This window comes from Phyllostomus hastatus, unplaced genomic scaffold (genome assembly GCF_019186645.2).
Source record: "Phyllostomus hastatus isolate PE091 unplaced genomic scaffold, TTU_PhHast_1.1 phas_scaffold_182, whole genome shotgun sequence".
Lineage (NCBI taxonomy): Eukaryota > Metazoa > Chordata > Mammalia > Chiroptera > Phyllostomidae > Phyllostomus > Phyllostomus hastatus.
The window spans coordinates 6,032,913-6,050,630 of record NW_025334013.1 but is presented as its reverse complement, the minus strand read 5'-3'; the positions used below and the strand labels follow the sequence as shown (position 1 = coordinate 6,050,630).

At 63.7% G+C, this 17,718-nt stretch overlaps 1 protein-coding gene across 1 annotated transcript in view; it reads left to right on the top strand.

Moving 5' to 3' along the window:
* Positions 1–17,718, top strand: part of CASZ1 (castor zinc finger 1) — a 148,018-nt gene that overhangs the window by 25,677 nt on the left and 104,623 nt on the right. The window contains exon 2 of the mRNA XM_045858532.1: positions 6,248–6,399. The gene's annotated coding sequence lies outside the window, so the exon portion shown is untranslated. The remainder of the gene's footprint in view (positions 1–6,247; positions 6,400–17,718) is intronic.

Sequence of the window (17,718 nt, the reverse complement as noted above, 5' to 3'; positions counted from 1 at the left end):
AGTGAGAGAGGAAATATCTGAATGAGTTGGGGTGGTCGATGGCAGAAAGGGCTGAGCCACCGGGCCCACGCGGCCCCCGGCTCCCAGCAGGGCGAGGACAGACCAGCCAGGGCAGGCGGCCTCCGGCCCCGGCTCCCGGCCTCTCGGGCCGCCCCGGGCCGCCCTGGCCCTGGCCTTGCGGTAGCGGAGGCCGGAGCTCCCCTTTGCTCCCCTCGTCCCATCCCCTCCACGGGACTGCCTGGGCTGTGGGGAGGCACACAGTAGGGCTATCTATGTGCAAGGCTCTGAGCCAGCAGTAGGTCCTTTCCCAAGTGTCAGGGCTCTGGGCCTGAAGGCGGGCCCCCAGCCCAGCTGTCTCCTCTCCAGGGACCTCCCGGTGCCAGAGGTGCTCCCTGGGCAGGGGGAAAGGTCAGAGGGCATCGTTGGTCTCCCGGGGCCAGGACTGGGCCGGCAGGTCCTGAGGAATGGGGCCCCCTGGGCCTGTTGGCCACCTCAGCTTTGCCTGCTTCTCGCTCCTTCCATCCCTTGTCGCTGGTTTGGAGGTTGTCCGCTTTCCTTTGTAAACTCGGGGAAAAGGTGCTCGGGTCCCGCTGCTGGGCATCTACGTCGGGAAAGAGGACCTCCCGAGAACCCATTTGCCCCTTGCTTCCTCCCCACCCCGCCCCACCTGCTCCCTCTCCGTGCCAAGCAGCACGGTGCCTGGTGTCACGCAGGCCTGGCCTCAAATCACTTCCGAGGCTGTGACCTTGGGTGGGTCGTGTCCCTTGCTGAGTCTTCGTTCCTTAACTGTCCAGCTGAGGTAATAACCAGCCCCCTTGGACCCTCGTGATGATTATATGTATTAATGCGTTCAAATCCTTGGTACTGAGTCAGCATCATTCCCCCTGCGCTCTGGCAGACTCTGGGAACCATTCCCCTTCTCTTCGTTTAGCCTCCAGGATTGATTACCGTCTCCATTTTACAGATGAGGAGACTGAGGCACGGAGAGGTGAAAGTCATTTGCCGAGGGTCACCCAGCGTGTAAAGGGCAGAGCCAGGATTCAGAGCTGGCGGTCTGGCTCCAAAGCTTGTGCAGGGACCCCCCGGGCTCCGCGGTCCCCGTGATCCCGGTGGGGCGGCGGCTGTGGGTGTGCACCTCTGTGGGTGGTCCTGTGCGCGCTGACAGCCCTGGCCTCCCGTGGGTCCTTGGCTGACCCCACTTCTGACCCCCCCCACACCGTCTGTGGCTACCTCGGGTTCAGTGACCCCAGCATTTTCTGGGCCCCTGTTGCGGGTGGAGCGCCCCTCCCACCCCCACGCCATCCCCCTCACCCTGGCTTCACCTAGGCCTCCGTGGAAAGGTGGTGGTTTCCATGGATACCCGTCTCCCTCTGGCGACACGCCCTTTTTTGTATAACTCTGTTCCCTCGAGTTGATTGTTTTTGGCTCACAGCTCTGTAAACTCATCCAACAATTAAAAGGGGGGAGGGGTGGAACAAAAGGGAGACAGATAGCAACTGTGGGGTGACTGGCACGCAGGAGGGGCTCCGGGCGGGGGGTCCCCTCTCCGTCCCCAGCGGGTGGCAGGACAGCCCCTCCTGTACAGAAAGGCCACCGAACCGGCCGGTGTGCGGAGTTCTGAGAATTCAGAACTTCCACTTGAGCTGTGTTCTCGCCCCATTTACTTCCCCGCGAAAAATCTAAAGGGACCCATTCGCTGGGCCAGCCCGGCCATCTCCGGAGGCCGTGGGGAGCCAGGAGATGCCAGCGTGGACCCGTCTGCCTATCGGCCGCCCTTGTTTTGGTTAATTGTGTATGTGTTTGCTCTGTCTGTGTACCTACCACCAAACCCTCGCCGCGCTGGGCGTACCCGTCGTAGGCTGTGTGAGATCACAGATGAAAAATGCAGTGAAAAACACTTTCGTGCCACAACACATCGTGGAGGATTTTTGTATTAAGATGTGGATTTTTTTATTGGTTTTTTTCCCCCCTTTTCCATACAGCCCTGGAGTTGGGCAATGTGCACGTCTGTGTTTTGTTTTCACTCCGGGCGGTTTGTGAAATCTGCTCATTAGGGCTTGGTCCTCTCCCCGCCCCCCCCTGCCCCCCCCGCCCCCCCCACCCCCCGCCTGCTCTCCCACCCCTGGGTCCTCCCCGTGTAGGTCTCTCCCCGCCGCCTCCCCGAGTCTTCTCTCCTTTGGGGGGGGGGTGACGGGCGCCCCCTCCGTACACATTCACGCAGGGTCCCACGGCCCCTTTCTCCATCCCGAGTCTCCAAGGCAGATGCTCCTGGCCTGGCAGTGGGAGGTCCCGATGGGGGTGGGGAGACGGGAGCATCTCTGTCCCCACCACCCCCGCCCCAGGAAAAAGCCCCGAGCCTGCCCCACGTCTGGAGAGGGGAAGTGGAAGTTGTCGGTCCCGCCCCACGGAACCTCGCCCCTCAGAGTGGCCCTCTCCCCGGGTGGCCTTCTCGTCCCCGTCGTGTCAGACGACAGGTAGCCACAGGCAGCTCAGCCCTCTCCCCATCCGGAAGGCCGTCCCCACAGCCGGGACTCCGTTTGCCAGGCAGGACCAGGGGGCGCCCCTTGCCAGGTGCGGTGCCGCCACAGGACCTGCCTTCGTGCGCCTGGAGCCCAGCCAGGAGGAAGCGCCCAAGTGCAGCCTTTGCCCTCCCCCTGGTCGTGCTCCAGGTGCTTTCTGGTGGCTCTGGGGTTTGGGGAGGGGGGGGGCTTATCTGGGGGGCAGAGCTGAGATTCAGGAGGGGAAGCGGCCTTAGGTGTGGGTGGGGGCCGAGGTCCGGGAGGGGCCGGAGAGGCGGCTTTTAAGGGAGTTGGGCCTTGGAGCCCGCCCGCCCGCCCGCCCCGCGTCCAGGCCTGGCTGCAGCCCTGGGGAGCGGTGACCTTTGGCACGTCACTTTGTGCCTCTGTGCCTGCCCTTCCTGGTCCGTCCACAGGGACCAGGGTCCTTGCTTCGTGTGGCTTCGGTGTGACCACTTAGCAAGGCCCATCGGAGGACTCCAGTTAGTTTATGCGCTCGGTCCTCACACAGGCCTGCCAGCCGAGGGCAGAAGCCCCTCCTCCAAGTGGGCTCTCCACGCCCAGATTGCTCCCCGGCACACAGTAGGTGCTCAGTCAGTTCTTATCGGAATCAGATGGAGGAGGATCAAGAAACCCAGCAGTCAGTCCCCTTGACCCGGAAAGGTGTTGATCCTGATGCTGATGGGGGAGGGGCAGGGACCAAGGTGCAGCCTGGGGCTTGGGCCACCGAGGAGGAAGGAGGGTGAAAATCGAGTCCCGATGACGTCCTCGGTCGTGGGAGAGGGATGGCGCGGCGCAGGCCCATCCGGTTCTGGCGTGAGCTCGCGGGTTCAGCCCCACAAACGCGCACGCTGCCCACGGTGGGGCCTCGCGGACAATGGGGGCCATCTCTGCCCGTGAGGACGTTAAAAACCCAGTGGTGGAGACAGGGACTCGTGAACCAGGGACTGTCGCCGAGTGTGGATTTAAGGTGCCACCAGGAAGGAGGCAGGAGGAGCAGCGGCGTAGAGGGGCGCATGGGCCGCTTGGGGTAGATTCTGCGGGGGCACCTTGTGGAGACGCAGAGGAAGAGGGCGGGACATTTCCGGAGCACTGTTAACGCCTTTGACATCTCTTGTTGGTCTCCCCCGCTCCCCACCCCCCCGCCACCGCCAGCCCCCCCCGCCGGGAGGTAGCGGGGAAGAAGGTGCAGTCTACCCCCAGCAGTCAGGACACTGGGCCCTAGGGGGGTGACATGGCTCGTCCGAGAGGCAGGGCTGGGACTCGGAGCCGGAGCCGGGGCTCTGGCCTCTCAGCCTGGTGTTGTTTCTGCCCCTGCGTGGGGCTCCCACGCCTCCCCCCGGAGCTGCGGGCCAGAGAGCTCGGTCCTCCGGGCTCTGCGTCTCCTGCCCCGGTGCCGGCTGCTGCCGCAGCCCTGGGGCCTGTGCTGTGGGAGGGCCCCGTCCGTGGCAGGCCCCGGGGCCCGTGCCCTGGTTTGGTAAGTGGGTCAGGCCACTTGGTTGGGGACAGTCCCTGAGAGAGGCCGCACCCTGGCAGGGCTGGAGGATGGCAGGAATGGGGAAGACTGAGGAGGAGGAGGAGGAGGAGGAGGCGGCCGGGCCACACCCTTTGTTCAGTTGATCTTGCTGCCCTGGGCATGCCTGTCCCTCAGCTGGAGGAGGCTGCACAGGGGCCTCACCAGGGCCTGCAAGACCCTTTTTCCCGTCCCTGGGACCCCCTTCTGAGCCAGGACATAGGACCCTGGTGACACTCATGTTCACCATATTCATGTGTGATCGGACCCCGGTCTCTCCAGCCCCTTGCCCGGGGCCAGGGAGGTGGGGTGTTTCCCTTGACCCTTTCTCTGGGGAAACGTGTGTGCTCTTGGGGGCTGTCAGCCGCCTGTCTAAGACGTTGGCTGTCGGCGGGGCGGGGGGGCAGGGGTCATGCTGATGGGTGTTAGGGCAGAGCCCTGGCCCCCACAGAAGAGCGGTCCAGGCAAGGGGGAGCTGTAGGTGGGCCGTGACACCCCTTCCTTCAGTTCAGACCTGTTCGGCCGGTGGGTGGGCTGCCCAGGACGGTGGGGGAATCTGGACCAGCAAGCCAGGGAGTGTCCGGGCCCAGACGAGTGAGTCTCCCAGTGGCCCTGAAGTTCCCATTAAAGTGTTTTTTCCTCTTTTTTAAAGAAAAAAAATATTCCCAAACTGGAAAACAAAGGAAATCCACTTCCCCCAAATCACACGAAACTCACATTAGGGGCCTGGCGGGAATCCATGGAAACCAGGAAACCCGCTGTTAACCCTGTGTGCTGCCGCGGGGTGGGGTGGGAGCTGGCCCATCCGAGCCCCAGACCCCCCGCTGCCCGCCTTCCCCCCCCGCCCGCCCGGGCTCCCTCTCGGGAGCTGGCGGCGTTGCCCTGCAGCGGAGGTGGGGTAGAGCTGGAAGCCCTCGCCTTCAAAGCACCAACCCCGCCTTCCACTTATGGCCCAACCTTGGGAGGCAGAAGAGGAGGGGTTCGTGTACTCCGGGGAGGCCCTGGGGGACCCGAGGGCTGGGCCGGGTTGGAGAACCTGCCGGGCAGCTGCCCACACCATGCCACACTGCGGAATCAGGGCCGAGCCCACTCACACGCAGCAGGAACACGCAGGCGCTGTGGATGCTGCAATGCCCGGGCCGAGGGGGCGGGCAGGACCAGGATTTCAGCCCCCTCCCTCCCTGATGTAGGCAGGGGAGGCGTGAGAGTGGACAGAGGCCCCCCTGGGCCCCCCACCCCGCCGGCTCTCATGTCCAGGAGGCCGGGCTGCTAGGCCCGGTGGGCCGAGCGCCGAGGTTGGTAGCCGCCTGTGTGTTTGCACACACACGGGCTCGTTTTTCTGAAAAGGCTGACAATATTTACAGGTTTGAAGTTGAAACACAAACAGGAAAAGCCCTTTAAAAAGTGAGTGGAGTGGATATTCAAAACAGGAATCGCCATGGAAACACCACAATATTTTCTTACATTGATACAAAGGTTGCCGGTAGCTGGGCACCAACTCTTTGGGCCACGTTTTTTCAGCCCCAGCCCTACAACAAATGCACCTCGGAAGCCCCCTGTCGGGGGGGGGGGTTGCGCACGCCCCCTCGTCTTCCCTGGGAGGGAAAAGGGCCCAGCGGGGAGGGGACAGCAACAGAGGAGACACCAAGCGCTCGCTCCATCCACGTAGCAGCAGAGACACCTGTTGATGCCATTTTTAGAAGCTTGCATGAGGCCACTGGGGGGTCATGGGAGCCGCCGGGTGCTGGCCGGGGGAACGTCTCGAGGCAGCGGGAGGTCGGGGAGCCCAAGGGTCGGGTCGGTTGCCCGGGTCCGGGTCTGATCTGCTTTCCAGTGCTGGCTGGTTCCACTGCCAGGCTGACCTTTCACCCCCTGGTGCAAGCTTTGGGTGTGGCCCCTTCGTTGTTGCCTGGGGTGACACCTGACCGGTCTATTCTTGCGCCTACCTGTTTGATTTTTTGTTGTTGTTGTTAGGTGTGACAACTAGCAATCAGCTACTAATTGTGCAAAAGATGCATTGGCCGTGGGGTCAGGCCGGGCACTCACTACCGCCGTGCCGTCTGCTGGCGGGCGGGCAGGTGCGCGAGGCTCTCTGGCCTTGCTGGCGGGTCGCTGCGCAAGGTGCCGGAACTGTACCCTCCCTTGCCCTTCTCCCTGGAGTAGCTCTGTGGGTCTCCACTGTAGCCTAATGATCCGTTTTCCTTTCTCACCTTGGCAGGTGAGCGGACCTCACTGAGCGAAGGCAAAGCCCGTCTCCAGCCCACCTGCCTCTCCGGCCACCTCCGCTGCCCCCCTCCTGCAGAAGGGGTCCTGCTGTTCGCCGGGGTGCTTTGGAATGGACTTCGGACCCCGGCGCCTTGGGACACAAAGGTAGCTGCTTACGACTCCCAACACGTCCCTGGGAATTATGGGTAGGGGCTGTGGTCGGCCAGTGTTGGGGGCTCGGGGAGGGACTGCCTAGGCCTTTCCCAGTGCGTTCTGACCTGGGCGATGGGAGCTCAGGCACCCGAGGTGAAAGCCAGAGAATGCAGGATTGAGAGAGGAGCCCAGGACACCTGCAAGCGGGCCCGGGCTTGGCTGCCCTCTCGCTGCTCTCCCCTCTCCGGAGCTGGGCCCCCCCACCCATAACATAAAGAGATCGGCAGAACCGACCTTTGAGAATCCTGTGGGCCGCCCCACTGAGTGGTGCAGGCAGCGGGCAGGGATTCCAGGCGAGGCCCGGGCTCCAGCAAGCAGACCCCACCCCCAGAGCTAAGCACCTGGCCATTTCTCAGTGTCACCTCTGGGAACAGTAGGTCCAGCCCGTCTGCATGGCCAGAGGCCGCTGCTCTGCTCTGAGCTCCCGTGTGGCTTGTCGGGGCTCCCCCGGGGGGGGGGCCTCCAGCCCAGGCAAGACCCACCTCAGAGAAGCCACAGGTGTCTTTTTGTACAGGCGTGAAAATCGCCCCTTGCCCAAGGAAGGTCTCGGATGCCAGGGATGGGAAGTCCACGGGGCCCTGACCCTGTCAGATACTTACTTACCTGCAGGGATCACACAGGGTTTTCCGGATGCGGGGTTGACACGCACCGGTGGCTGATCACATATGGGTCATTGTTCAGTGTTCTCTTGAGCTCCCGAGGGAACCGGCCTAGGAGGGTTCTGTGTTGGTCAAACTGATGGGCACAGCCTTGGAGCGGGGGCTGGGGCAGACGGCCTAGAGAATGGCTGGGAGGGCGAGGCTGGGGGCCGCTCTTCTGGTGGGTGCCAGACAGCATCCGGGTCCCCCTCCAGCACGCTCCCCCCCCCACCGCCCCCACGGGCACCGCAGGCGGGCGTGTCCTGCCCCTCCCTCTGTGGCCAGGCTCTGCACCTCTGGACTTTGACACTGCAAGGAGGAAGCACTTGCAGAGACGAAGCCCTGGTGTCCCACTGGGCTTGAGAGGTTCCCAGAGCCATGGGCCAGCTTTGTCTCAGGCCCTGCCGCCTCGGGGACTAACAGCAGCCGGTAGCTGCAGCCCAGGGATTTGCAAATCAGATGCAAATGAGGCCTTCGGGTACCTCGTGGGGTGGCCCTGTGGCTGAGGTCCTGGCGTCCAGCATGCGTTGGTCTGTCTGCACTTAGGCTGTGCCGCTGCTGTGGTGGGGGGAGGGGGGTGGGGGGCAGAGACGGGGAACTATGGGGACTCTTGGTTGCCGTCCTGCTGGGTTCGGCCCCAGAACTGCACGCCTGCACCTTCCAGGGCTGTTCATCCCCGACTCCACTTCCCCAACAAGCACAGGTCCCGGGACCGGCCGTGCCTTCGAGCCCTGGGCGGGCTCCCCGCCTGTGCCCGTGGCCACCGGTCGAGGGGGCACGTTCGCCCGGTGCTGTTAGGCCTCCTGTTTTCTCTGTTCGCTTGGCAACGCATGCCCACTCGCTGCTTCCTCTCCGAAGTTTCCACTCCGTGCTGCCACTCGGGGCCGTGCCAGCTGGGATTTGCACTTGGCCTAGGGCATGGGCTCCCTGAGCCCCGCGGGACTCCTGCGTGCTGGGGACTCTGGGAGCTCAGAAAGGGACTGACTGTTGCGACCAAGCTGCTCCTCGCTCACCCAGCCCTTTCCAGGTACCGGGTGCTCTGTGGCAGGGGGACCGCCCCAAGGCCCCAGAGGCGTCCTGCCTCTCGACACTGGAGGGTGAGGGGCTCTGTGCCCGGGCCTGGCCGGTGGGGCTGTCTACTCCTCAGACTCTCCCGCGTCCCACCGGGCCACAGACGGTCGGTCCTACTGAGCCGTCAGTTACCAGGGGCCTGGGGGCCACCGATCACTGGGGACAGAGCAGGCGAGACTGCCCTGGCTCCCCCGGAGCTCCGGTTGGGCACGTGGGCGATAACCAAACCCAGAGGAGAAGAAGGAACCCGCCCGTGGAGAGTGGACATGGCGCGAGGCGGTGGGAGGTGACGGGGCGGGTGACAGCTGACAGCGAAGGGGAGGAAGTGGACCGCCGCCTGGAGGGCGGGTGGACGAACGCCCACCGAGGAAGCACGCCCAGCCCGGGGGTCCCAAGGCGGGATGAGCTCGGCACGTTTGGAGAGCAGATGGAGGCGCCAGTGCCCGGTGGTGGGCAAGTCGGGGCCAGGGACGTAGGGCTGAGGTGCACCAGAGAAATCTGGGGTTTTACTCGCTGGGTGACAGAAAGATGCCGGAAGGGTTTTAAACAGGGAGACCAAGGGATCTGATTTTCATCTTAAAAAGGTGGCTGGATGGGGGGTTGGCGAGGGGAGAGGGGAGGCTGCTGCGGCCACAGGCATGAGAGACCGTGGCTGAGCTTCGAGGCGGACGTGCAGGGGGGCAGAGTCTGAGTGCCCAGAGGGAGGAGCGCTCACACGGCTTGCGGACGCACTGGAGAGACCCCGGAGCTGCTCCAGCGTCCCAGACGCCCCGGCAAGCGGCCCCTCGTTTCCTCCTCACGTCTGGCAGTGCTAGGAGGGACCCGTGCCTCTCGGAGGTTCCTGTGCATTTAAGGGGAGAAGCACCCTCCTGGGCGCTGAGAAAGCTCGTCTCAGTGGGTTAGCATCTCTGGGCAGCACCACACAGCGGGAAGGCCAGGGGCCTGGTTGTCTCCAACACCTTTTTTTTTTTTTAAGATTTTATTTATTTATTTTTAGAGAGGGAAGGGAGGGAGAAAGAGAGAGAGAAACATTAATGTGCGGTTGCTGGGGGCCGTGGCCTGCAACCCAGGCATGTGCCCTGACTGGGAATCGAACCTGCGATGCTTTGGTTCGCAGTCTGTGCCCAATCCACTGAGCTACGCCAGCCAGGGCCTTCCAACGCCGTTTTCAGCAGGGTTCCCAAGCTCACTGTCCTTTCGGCCCCGAGACTGTGCACCAAAGCCTGTCTGTGCCTTCGCACCGTGGGCTCTGTGCAGGGTCTGAGGCTGGGCCTGGAAGCTCATGTAGTTCCTCTCGCCGCGGCTTTGGATGTGATCTCTGTTCTTGAGGGCCGCGCTTCTGCGTGATCTTCTCGCGTGCGCCGGGACACGCGGAACCGAGCGGCGGTTCTGTCTAAGACCTCCTTGTTTCCACGGGCCCAGCGCCGCCTCCGGCCTCAGCAGCCTCTCCACACGGCAAGTCTTTGCACAGTTCTCGGTGTGACCTGCCCCAGGTGCCCCATCTGAAATGACCTGGGCCACTGTCCCTTCTCCCAGTGTCTCTGCTGTGAGGCTCCACTCTCCTGGGCCCTGGTGTCATCTGCCTGGGCCAGGATGCGGCTGGCAGTCCCAGGAATGATGCTGTGGCAGCGGAGTGACCCCCAAGCCCCTGGGCAGGCGCCGCACAGCCCAAACAGCAGGCCAGACGCCTGGCCTGGCCGGAGCGAGCATGAGGCTGTCACAGCCAGCTGCAGGGGGCCCCCCCGTGAGCGCTTGCCTGTGCCAGCAACGTATTCCCAGCTGCACGGGCCAGGTCAACCCTCCAGGAAAGCTGGGGAGGCCTGACCTCCAGGGGGAGTGACAGGAAGGAGCAGGCCAGTGACGTCTTGTAGGGGGTGACAGGAATGTCCTAAGCAGATAGCTGGTGCCTCTGCCTGGCTCCAAGGGTGTGTCTGCCGGCATCAAAACACTGGGCTGAGCCCCAGGGAGGGTGTGTCTGGGTGGGTGGGCGTGTGTGTGTGTGTGTGTGTGTGTGTGTGTGTCTGGGCCTGCGTGGGAGGCTCCTCGCCCACTGCCTTTGTGGCCTGCACTCGATCCGTGCCCTTCACTCGTAACTGGACTGGACAGTTGTGCCTCCATCCTCCGGGGCTTTGGGAGCTGATGGGGGGCTGGCCACTCTGGAGCGCACAGCGGGGCGGGGGTGCACAGGGCCAGGATCGGGAGAGGGAGGTGCTGGGTCAGGGGAGCGGGAGCCCAGGTCCGCTGCGCCCCACCCCCCGGTGACGCTGCGCTCGGGGTGAGTGGGCCCCGAGTTTGTGGCCCCCTCGTGGTGGGCGGAGACGTGACGGGGAGCTGCTTCGGGAAGAGTCACTGATCCTCCTCTTTTCTTTTTTTTTTTTTTAAGATTTTATTTATTTATTTTTAGAGAGGGAAGGGAGGGAGAAAGAGAGAGAGAGAAACATCAATGTGCAGTTGCTGGGGGCCGTGGACTGCAACCCAGGTACGTGCCCTGACTGGGAATCGAACCTGCGATGCTTTGGTTCACAGCCTGCGCTCAATTCACTGAGCTACGCCAGCCAGGGCTGACCCTCCTCTTTTCTGATCTGTGAGGATTCTGCCCGATGTTCCCGTCACCCCCGCCCCGGGCCTCCCTTCGCCCCTCTCCCTTTTGCCTTCTGCCCCCGTAGCAGAGCCAAGAAGCCCCTGGTTCCACCAGGCACAGACCCAAAGGGACGGGAGCTGGGAGGGGCCGGCAGCACCTGTCCTGCCTGAAACTACCCAGAGGCCTCTCTTCTCCCTCGGTGACTCAGTTGTCCCAAAGGAGACAGCGGCCTACAGCTTTGGGAGGATTAACATCTTGTGGGTGAGGGGAGAGGCATGGCTGCCCTGCTTCCGTCCCCATGACCTTGAACCCTCCAGAGGGAGAACTTGGCGGCACAGGAGAGGTCTTGCACAGGAGAGGAGCCCCGGGGGCTGTGGGTGCATCTTCTCTGGCAGATAGTCAGGCTGCTCCTGTTCTGTCTGCTTCCAGCTTTCTAGAGTCTCCCCAGGTAGAGACCACCTGGTCCAGGTGAAGGTCCTTCCTGCAGCCCAGAGGACACGACGCTGAGGCATGAGGCCGTCAGTGGGAGGTTCCTTAGAGCCGTGCCTTCAACAGGACCCTTGGATGGCCCCCTCCCCCCTCCCCCCGGGCCACCCACCCTGCTCGCTGCCTGCACTCTGGTGAATCGACCCCGGGCAGGTTCCTCCCCTCCCACCCACCACCCAGGTTCTCTGCCTGGTTCAGCGTCTCGGCCCATCAGGGTCAGGGGCCTTTTCCGACCCTGGGCCTCCTTTCGGTAGCGTGGGGTTGTCGGGGCCCCCGTGACCGGGGCAGGTGAGAGGAGGGAAGCTATAATTAATCACTAGTTTCTCCTCCAGAAATGCTAATCGGGAAAAGCAATTAAAAGCAACTTTTTTCCCTTAGTAATCTGTGTTAAGAGCTGGTAATGAAATTTGGGGCCGTTGTGACTCAATATTTCAGCTTCAGCGACTCAAGTCAAAACAATGCAAGCCCAGGAGTTTGCTGGCAGCCGAGCGGGGGGCCCGGTGGCAGCTGGGAGCCCTGGCGCTCCCTCCGCTCGTGGCTGTCCCACCTTGAGCTGCTTCCGGAGGAAGCTGCAGTCCCAACTGATGGGGGCGGGGTCTGGGGGGCCCCCCCTGGAGATGGGTCCCCCAGGACATCCCTCCGGCGGTCCCGAACCTGGAAATGCATCTTAGGGCATATGCTGGGCACGGCTGGGGCAAGACTAGCACCTGGCGTGGGGGCAGAAATGCACAGGGGTGGGATCTGTAGGGTTGTGGGGGCGGGAGACAGGTTCCTGGGGAGCCCACTGGGCCGGGCTGGGGCCCACTTCTTTGGGGTTCAGAGCCAGTAGAGGCGGTGGTGGTCCCAGTCCCAACCTCTGACCTCTGACCCCCGACCGTTCGTGCTCTGTTTTCATTCACTCGCGGCGCGTGATTGAGAGGCGCCGAGAACCGGGACTGTGTGTGGCGGTGAGCAAACGAGGCTGGGATTCCTGCCCTCGCGCAGCCCGCACGGGAGTGGGGGGCCGGCGGAAGGCGGGGTGAGTGTCTCGTTCACGCCAGGGGGGGAACTAAAGCGGGTTCGGAGACGAGCAAAGGGGAGTCTGTGTGGCGGGGTGGGGGGCGGCAGCGAGCGCGGGTGGGTGGGCGGGTCGTCATTTCAGGTGTGGCATCTGGGGAAGGCATCGCTGACAGGGTGACATTCAGGTGAGGGCAGGCGGGGGTGAGGGAGCGGGCCGCCCTGATTCATATCTGGGAGGAGAGTGTTCCCGTCGGGGCGTGGGGGACAGCCCACGAGAGCCCACGCGAGCCCCCGGAGGCAGGAACCCCCCGGCGTGTTGGCGGGCAGCCGCGATGGGAGGGAAGCAGGGTGGGGAGATGCTGCGTGAGGTCAGGGGGGGTCCAGGTGGCTGGCCCCCCGGGTCCGGATGGCCGCGGAGCCATTGTGAGAACTCCGGCTTTTACCCCGAGTGGAATAAGAGGCTTTTTGAAGAGTTCCGAGTGATGACGTGATCTGATTAAGCACAAGCTCTTTATTAAAAGGCAAGACCCAACTGTCGCCGACGCCTCCTCTGATGGGTCCCAAATCGAGGTCCTTCCGCGGCCACCTCCCTGTCCCATGTGCTCCGGAGCAGACCAGGGCAGTACAGGGCGGGGGTGAGGGGGGTTCTGTTGGAAACCGCCCTGCCCCAGCCTCTGCCCGCCCCCCACCGTTTCCACCCCCGGGAACAACTCAGAAGCAGGGTCTTGTCCCTTTAAGCAGCCCCCCGCCCGGCTCCCCTGGCCTGCTTTATCTGAAGTCCAAACGCATGTTGTTCCAGGACCGATCCGCTTTAGCTAATTAATAATCTGACAGGAGCCACCCAGGGGATTAGCGTCTGAGCTGAGCTCCTCCAGGCCCCAGCCAATGAGCCCTGCACTCCTTGGGGACGTGGAGGTGACTTTGGGGGGGTGTGGGGAGAGGGGACCCCCACAGGTGAGCCGTGGTGTTGGGCAGCGCGGGAGTGACCGGGGAGGGGAGAGGGCAGGTGGGGAGGAGACTGCGGTTCCGAGGTGGGCGGGGACCCCCACTCTCCCTCACTGCCCGGCGCTGTCCTGCTCACCCACCAGGACCCCTCCCCACCTGCCCCGTGTCCCCTGCCAAGGGGCAGGGTAGGGGTGCCAGGTCAGTAAATAAAAACACAGGACACATGGTAGAACTGGAATTCCAGGTAACCACACACAAAAAAAAAAAATTAGTGTAACTGTGTTCCGTGGAGTACTTGGGCACACTTAACACAAATAAAAAAGTACCTGCAGTTCGTCCAAAATCCAAATGTCACCAGTTGTCTTGCGTTTCCTGACAACCCTGAGCCAGGAGGCCAGGGGCTGTGGGCTCCCTCCCGGGAACAGTGTGGAGGCCCCTTGGGAGGAGGCAGCCCCCCTGAGGAGCTGCCTGGGGACTGGGCAGGCGGGACGAGGTTGGGGCACTGCGACCTCCACGGGCATGGGACAGGGGGAGGCGGGTGGAGGGAAGGTCAGCCGCTTGCCAGGGTCTCCAACGGCCATGTGTGCCCAGGCGGCCCTCGGAGGGAGAGAGTCCTAGTCTCCTCCAAAGAGTGGGTGGCCCCCGGACGGGGACATGAGCCCAGGGCCACTGCCCCAGGGGAGGCTGGTGTCCAGGACCAGGCTGGGGCCTCCCCCCAGGGGCCAGGGCCCGAGGTTCCTGGGGAGGTGAGGGTTAAGCGGCTACCCGCTTAGACAACTGCTCTGAGCCCAGGGGAGGCGGGCAGGGGTGGCCCGCTGTGTGGGAGGGGCCGGCCAGGTCAAGTACGAGGTCCCGGGTGACCTGCTGTGTGGGGTCACCTTCATATGGTGAGGCCTCTGGGCACCAAGCAGAAGTACCTGTCTGTTGACCTCTCCGCGCTCATCCCCAAGGTCTCCACATGGCCCCACGCCAGCTTCTCAGGAAGGGAGTGCCACCCAGTGGGACAGGGCTGCCTGAATTGTCGTCACCCCGGGGATCGGGAGGGTGGTCTTTATCGGGAACCTTGAGGGGCCGTCACGGCTCCCTCTCGGGACCCCTCTCACCCCAGCTCCACTCCCAGTGGTCAGGGAGCTCAGGGCAGTGAGAGGGGCCTGCGGCCAGCTGGTGCTGGTCCAGCCTCCTGCAGCCAAGGGGCCCGATGCCAGACGGGCACTGCCCCCAAGCGCGGTGGGAGCTCCCGCTCGACTCGCTTACGCTCTGCTCCCCAGGAGTTAACAGCGTCCTGAGCCCTGGGAGGCCTCCTCTCCCCCAGCCCGGGCTGCCCCCCACCCAGCCTTTCCCGGCACGGCCAGCTGGGGCGCCTTGTGGTGGAGCAGCCAGGGGGGCCAGGGGTGCCGAGCCGGTGGGAACCTCTTCCGCTTCCCGAGCTCTCAGCCTCTTCCCCAGTGCGCCCGGCGGTTTGGCCCTGTTTCGTGAGCCGTCTGCTGCCCGTGCTGCCTCTGACCGACATCGTTAGCGCGGGTATTTATATTTCATTAACGACATTAAGCCCAAATGGCATTAAAAGCAAAGCTGGTGATAAATAGCTTATTAATAAACAGGAGTGCTCCGTGCTGCCCGGCCTCTCCCAGCCCCGCATTAACCCTTGCTGCCCTGGATACGTACGCTGCACCCCGACGGGGCCCGTTCCCCCCGAGACGGGCCCGGAGGAGCCAGGCACGTGTCCTCAGCCTCCTGGCTACTCCGAGGCCAGCGCCTTTTGGGTCACATGCGGGCCAGTTCTGGGCCACTCGGGCTCCCAGAACCCGGCCAGACCCCGCAGAGCTTCTAACCGAGTCTTCACCACCCTCCCCTCACTATTTTTGATTCTGGGCATAAAGAATTTAAGAAATGTGGCTTTTTTTTTTTTTTTTTTGGCTGGAAGCGCTCAGATCTTCCGCGTTACTTTGTAGTTCTGTCTGAAAGGAGGCTCATGGAATGCTTGGAATCAAAGGGAGCGATGCTCGTGGAAGTGACCGCGGCGGCTGTCTCTGCTGGCGCCCCGGGAGCACGGGCTGGGAGCGGGCCTTCCGCTGCCGCGCACGCTGGGCCTGGCCGCTCCAGAGCGCACCTGGTGACCCCAGGGAGCACCCCGGAGCAAACTCGCTTTCTTAGCGGGAAAACCAATGCCCGGAAAAGGGAGGCGGATCCACCCGCATCACACAGGCGCTGGCACCACGGCACTGTGCTGCCCCCCACCCTCGAAACAGGGCCCGTAGCAGAGGGCGCCATCCTTGGGCTCTCGGCCTTGGGCCTCCCTGACTTCTCAGCTGTGGTTCCGTCTGGCTTGCTCCGTGCTCCTTGCCTTTGGGGCCCCGCTATTCTCTTACATGATGTCCCTGCCTGGGTGACTTTGCCTAATACAGGCTGACCACTCCAAGGGCACAGCCACGCACCCCACCCAGGACCCAGGGAGCCTGGGGGAGTCTGTGGTGCTGCCGACACCTCAATAAGCTTCTGCTTCTAGTTGGAGCAGCTTCCGTTCGGGACAGGGGGTGGGGGGCAGCCAGGCCTTGGGTGTTCGCAGTGATAAGTCAGTGTTTCTTAAGGTACGGCCATCTCTTAGCACTTCCAAGAAATGGGGGTAGACTCAACCCCCCCCAACCCCCTCCCCAAATGATCCGAAAGCAAGGAGCGAAAGTGCAGCTTTGCCTAAACTTTGGGCCTAGGTGGAATTCTCCCACTGTCCATCTGGGGCTGTCTTTGCTCAGGCCTGGCCGAGGGGGCCAGGGGCTCCGGGGTTTGGCAACACGGAAGGAGAAGCTGGTGTGGCAGCGTGGGGTGAAGGTGCCGTGTGGTGCCAGGGGTGGGGGAGGGGGCGCGTCGCTGGGACTGTCTGGTCGGGTCTGGTGAAGACAGAGAGCTGATTTGCTAGCAGGACTCCTGCCGCCTCTGCCGGGGGCGTGGGCTCCCTCTCACAACCCGTGTCCCCAGCCGGGGAGGAAGTCGGGAGAGCGGCCGCAGGGCTCCCCGTGCGAGAGGAGTTCCATGCTCATCCTGCTGCATGGGAAGCCGGGCAGGAGGGGAGCCAGCGGGGCGGCCCCCCTGACCCATGGGCGGCTGTGGGGACGGCCTTGCAGGTGGGATTCACGCCAGCCTCTCCTCCGGGGAAGCTCTTACAGCTTGTGGGGACCCTGCAGACCTTGGCCGTCACGGCGGGGGCGTGGTGGGCGGCTGGGAATGGAGTTCTGCTCATCAGCCGCATTACACTCTGGGTGCACAGGGCACGGGCGAGACACTGGTGACGGTGACCAGAGAACCCAGGACAGGAGCACCGAGGGGAAGGGGCCAGCCAGGCCTGCCGCTGCCAAGATCTAATGGTCGGAGGGGAGAGCTCACTGGGAGAAAGGCCCAGTGGAGAGAGGCAGGCTCCAGAGCCAGGCCAGCCTAGCTGCAGCCCGCCGGCCCTTTTGTGGAGGCGTGGCTGTCACCTGACCTTGCTGTGCCTCGGTGCCCCCCTTCCTGAAATGGGCACAGTCAGACCCTCCCTCACAGGGACGGGGTCTCTGAGGGCCTGCGCCAGGGCGGGGGGCCTTAGGTTCTGCACGCGTGTGGGGAGGCTGCTGCCCTTTGGGCCCACACCCGGTCTGTGGGCGCTGGATGTTCTGGTGGAGGGAAGGAAAACGGGTGCAGCGCACAGTGTGCCTGCAGGGCCCTGGCCTGCGGCTCCGCGGGGAGCAGTTACAGCAGCAGGCAACACGGGCCGGCCATTCACTGGGCATCTGGAGCTCGTCCCCCTGTACTAGGCCGGGAAGAGGCCAGGAGCAGAGCAGAGCCTTCGGAAGGGGGGGCACGGCGCACCCCACTCCCAGCGAGTGCTCGTGCCGGAAGGGGAGCCGGGTGTGGGTGACAGCTCTGGATGCGGGCGGCTGCAGTGGCCACAGGGAGCGGGACAGGGGTCTTCAGCCGGCTGCCTGTGGTGTTGGCTATGGCAAGGCAGGGTCTTCCCGCCCCTCGCTGGGTCGTAAGCCCATCTCGTGTCCCCTCCGTCCGCAAAGGCAGGGACGGGCTGGCAGCCTCTGCTCACGGCTTGACCCGGGCTGGGATGTGTCTATGTGTCCCGTTCCCGGGCTGCCCCCACCCCCACCCCGACGTCTGGACGGATGCCTCTCTTCTGCCGCTGGGACCTGGCCGTTGTGTAACATCGATTGAGGCCGTCGCTTCTGCCACGGTCTGGCGCGCGCTGGTCTTGGCACTCAGCAAGACCCCCGCCGTGGGATCTGGTTGGCCGGCAGGGCTGTGTCTGTTTATAGGAGAGGTGGAGAGTGTGAAACCCCGCCCTCTGTGCACCCCCACCTTCCCCAGGACCACGTACCCCTGTCTCCCCAGTCCCACCCTTAGTTAAAGTCACAGGTCCCCTGTGCTCTGAAGGGCCAGAGGCTGGGCTTGGAAGGGGGCTGTGGGGTGACCGAGGCCACCTGGGGTGAGGGGTCTCTGTGTGCTTCCCTTGCCTGGGGGTCACCCTGAGGACTTCTGCCTGTTCACTCCTCCTCAAGAGAGACCACACAGGGA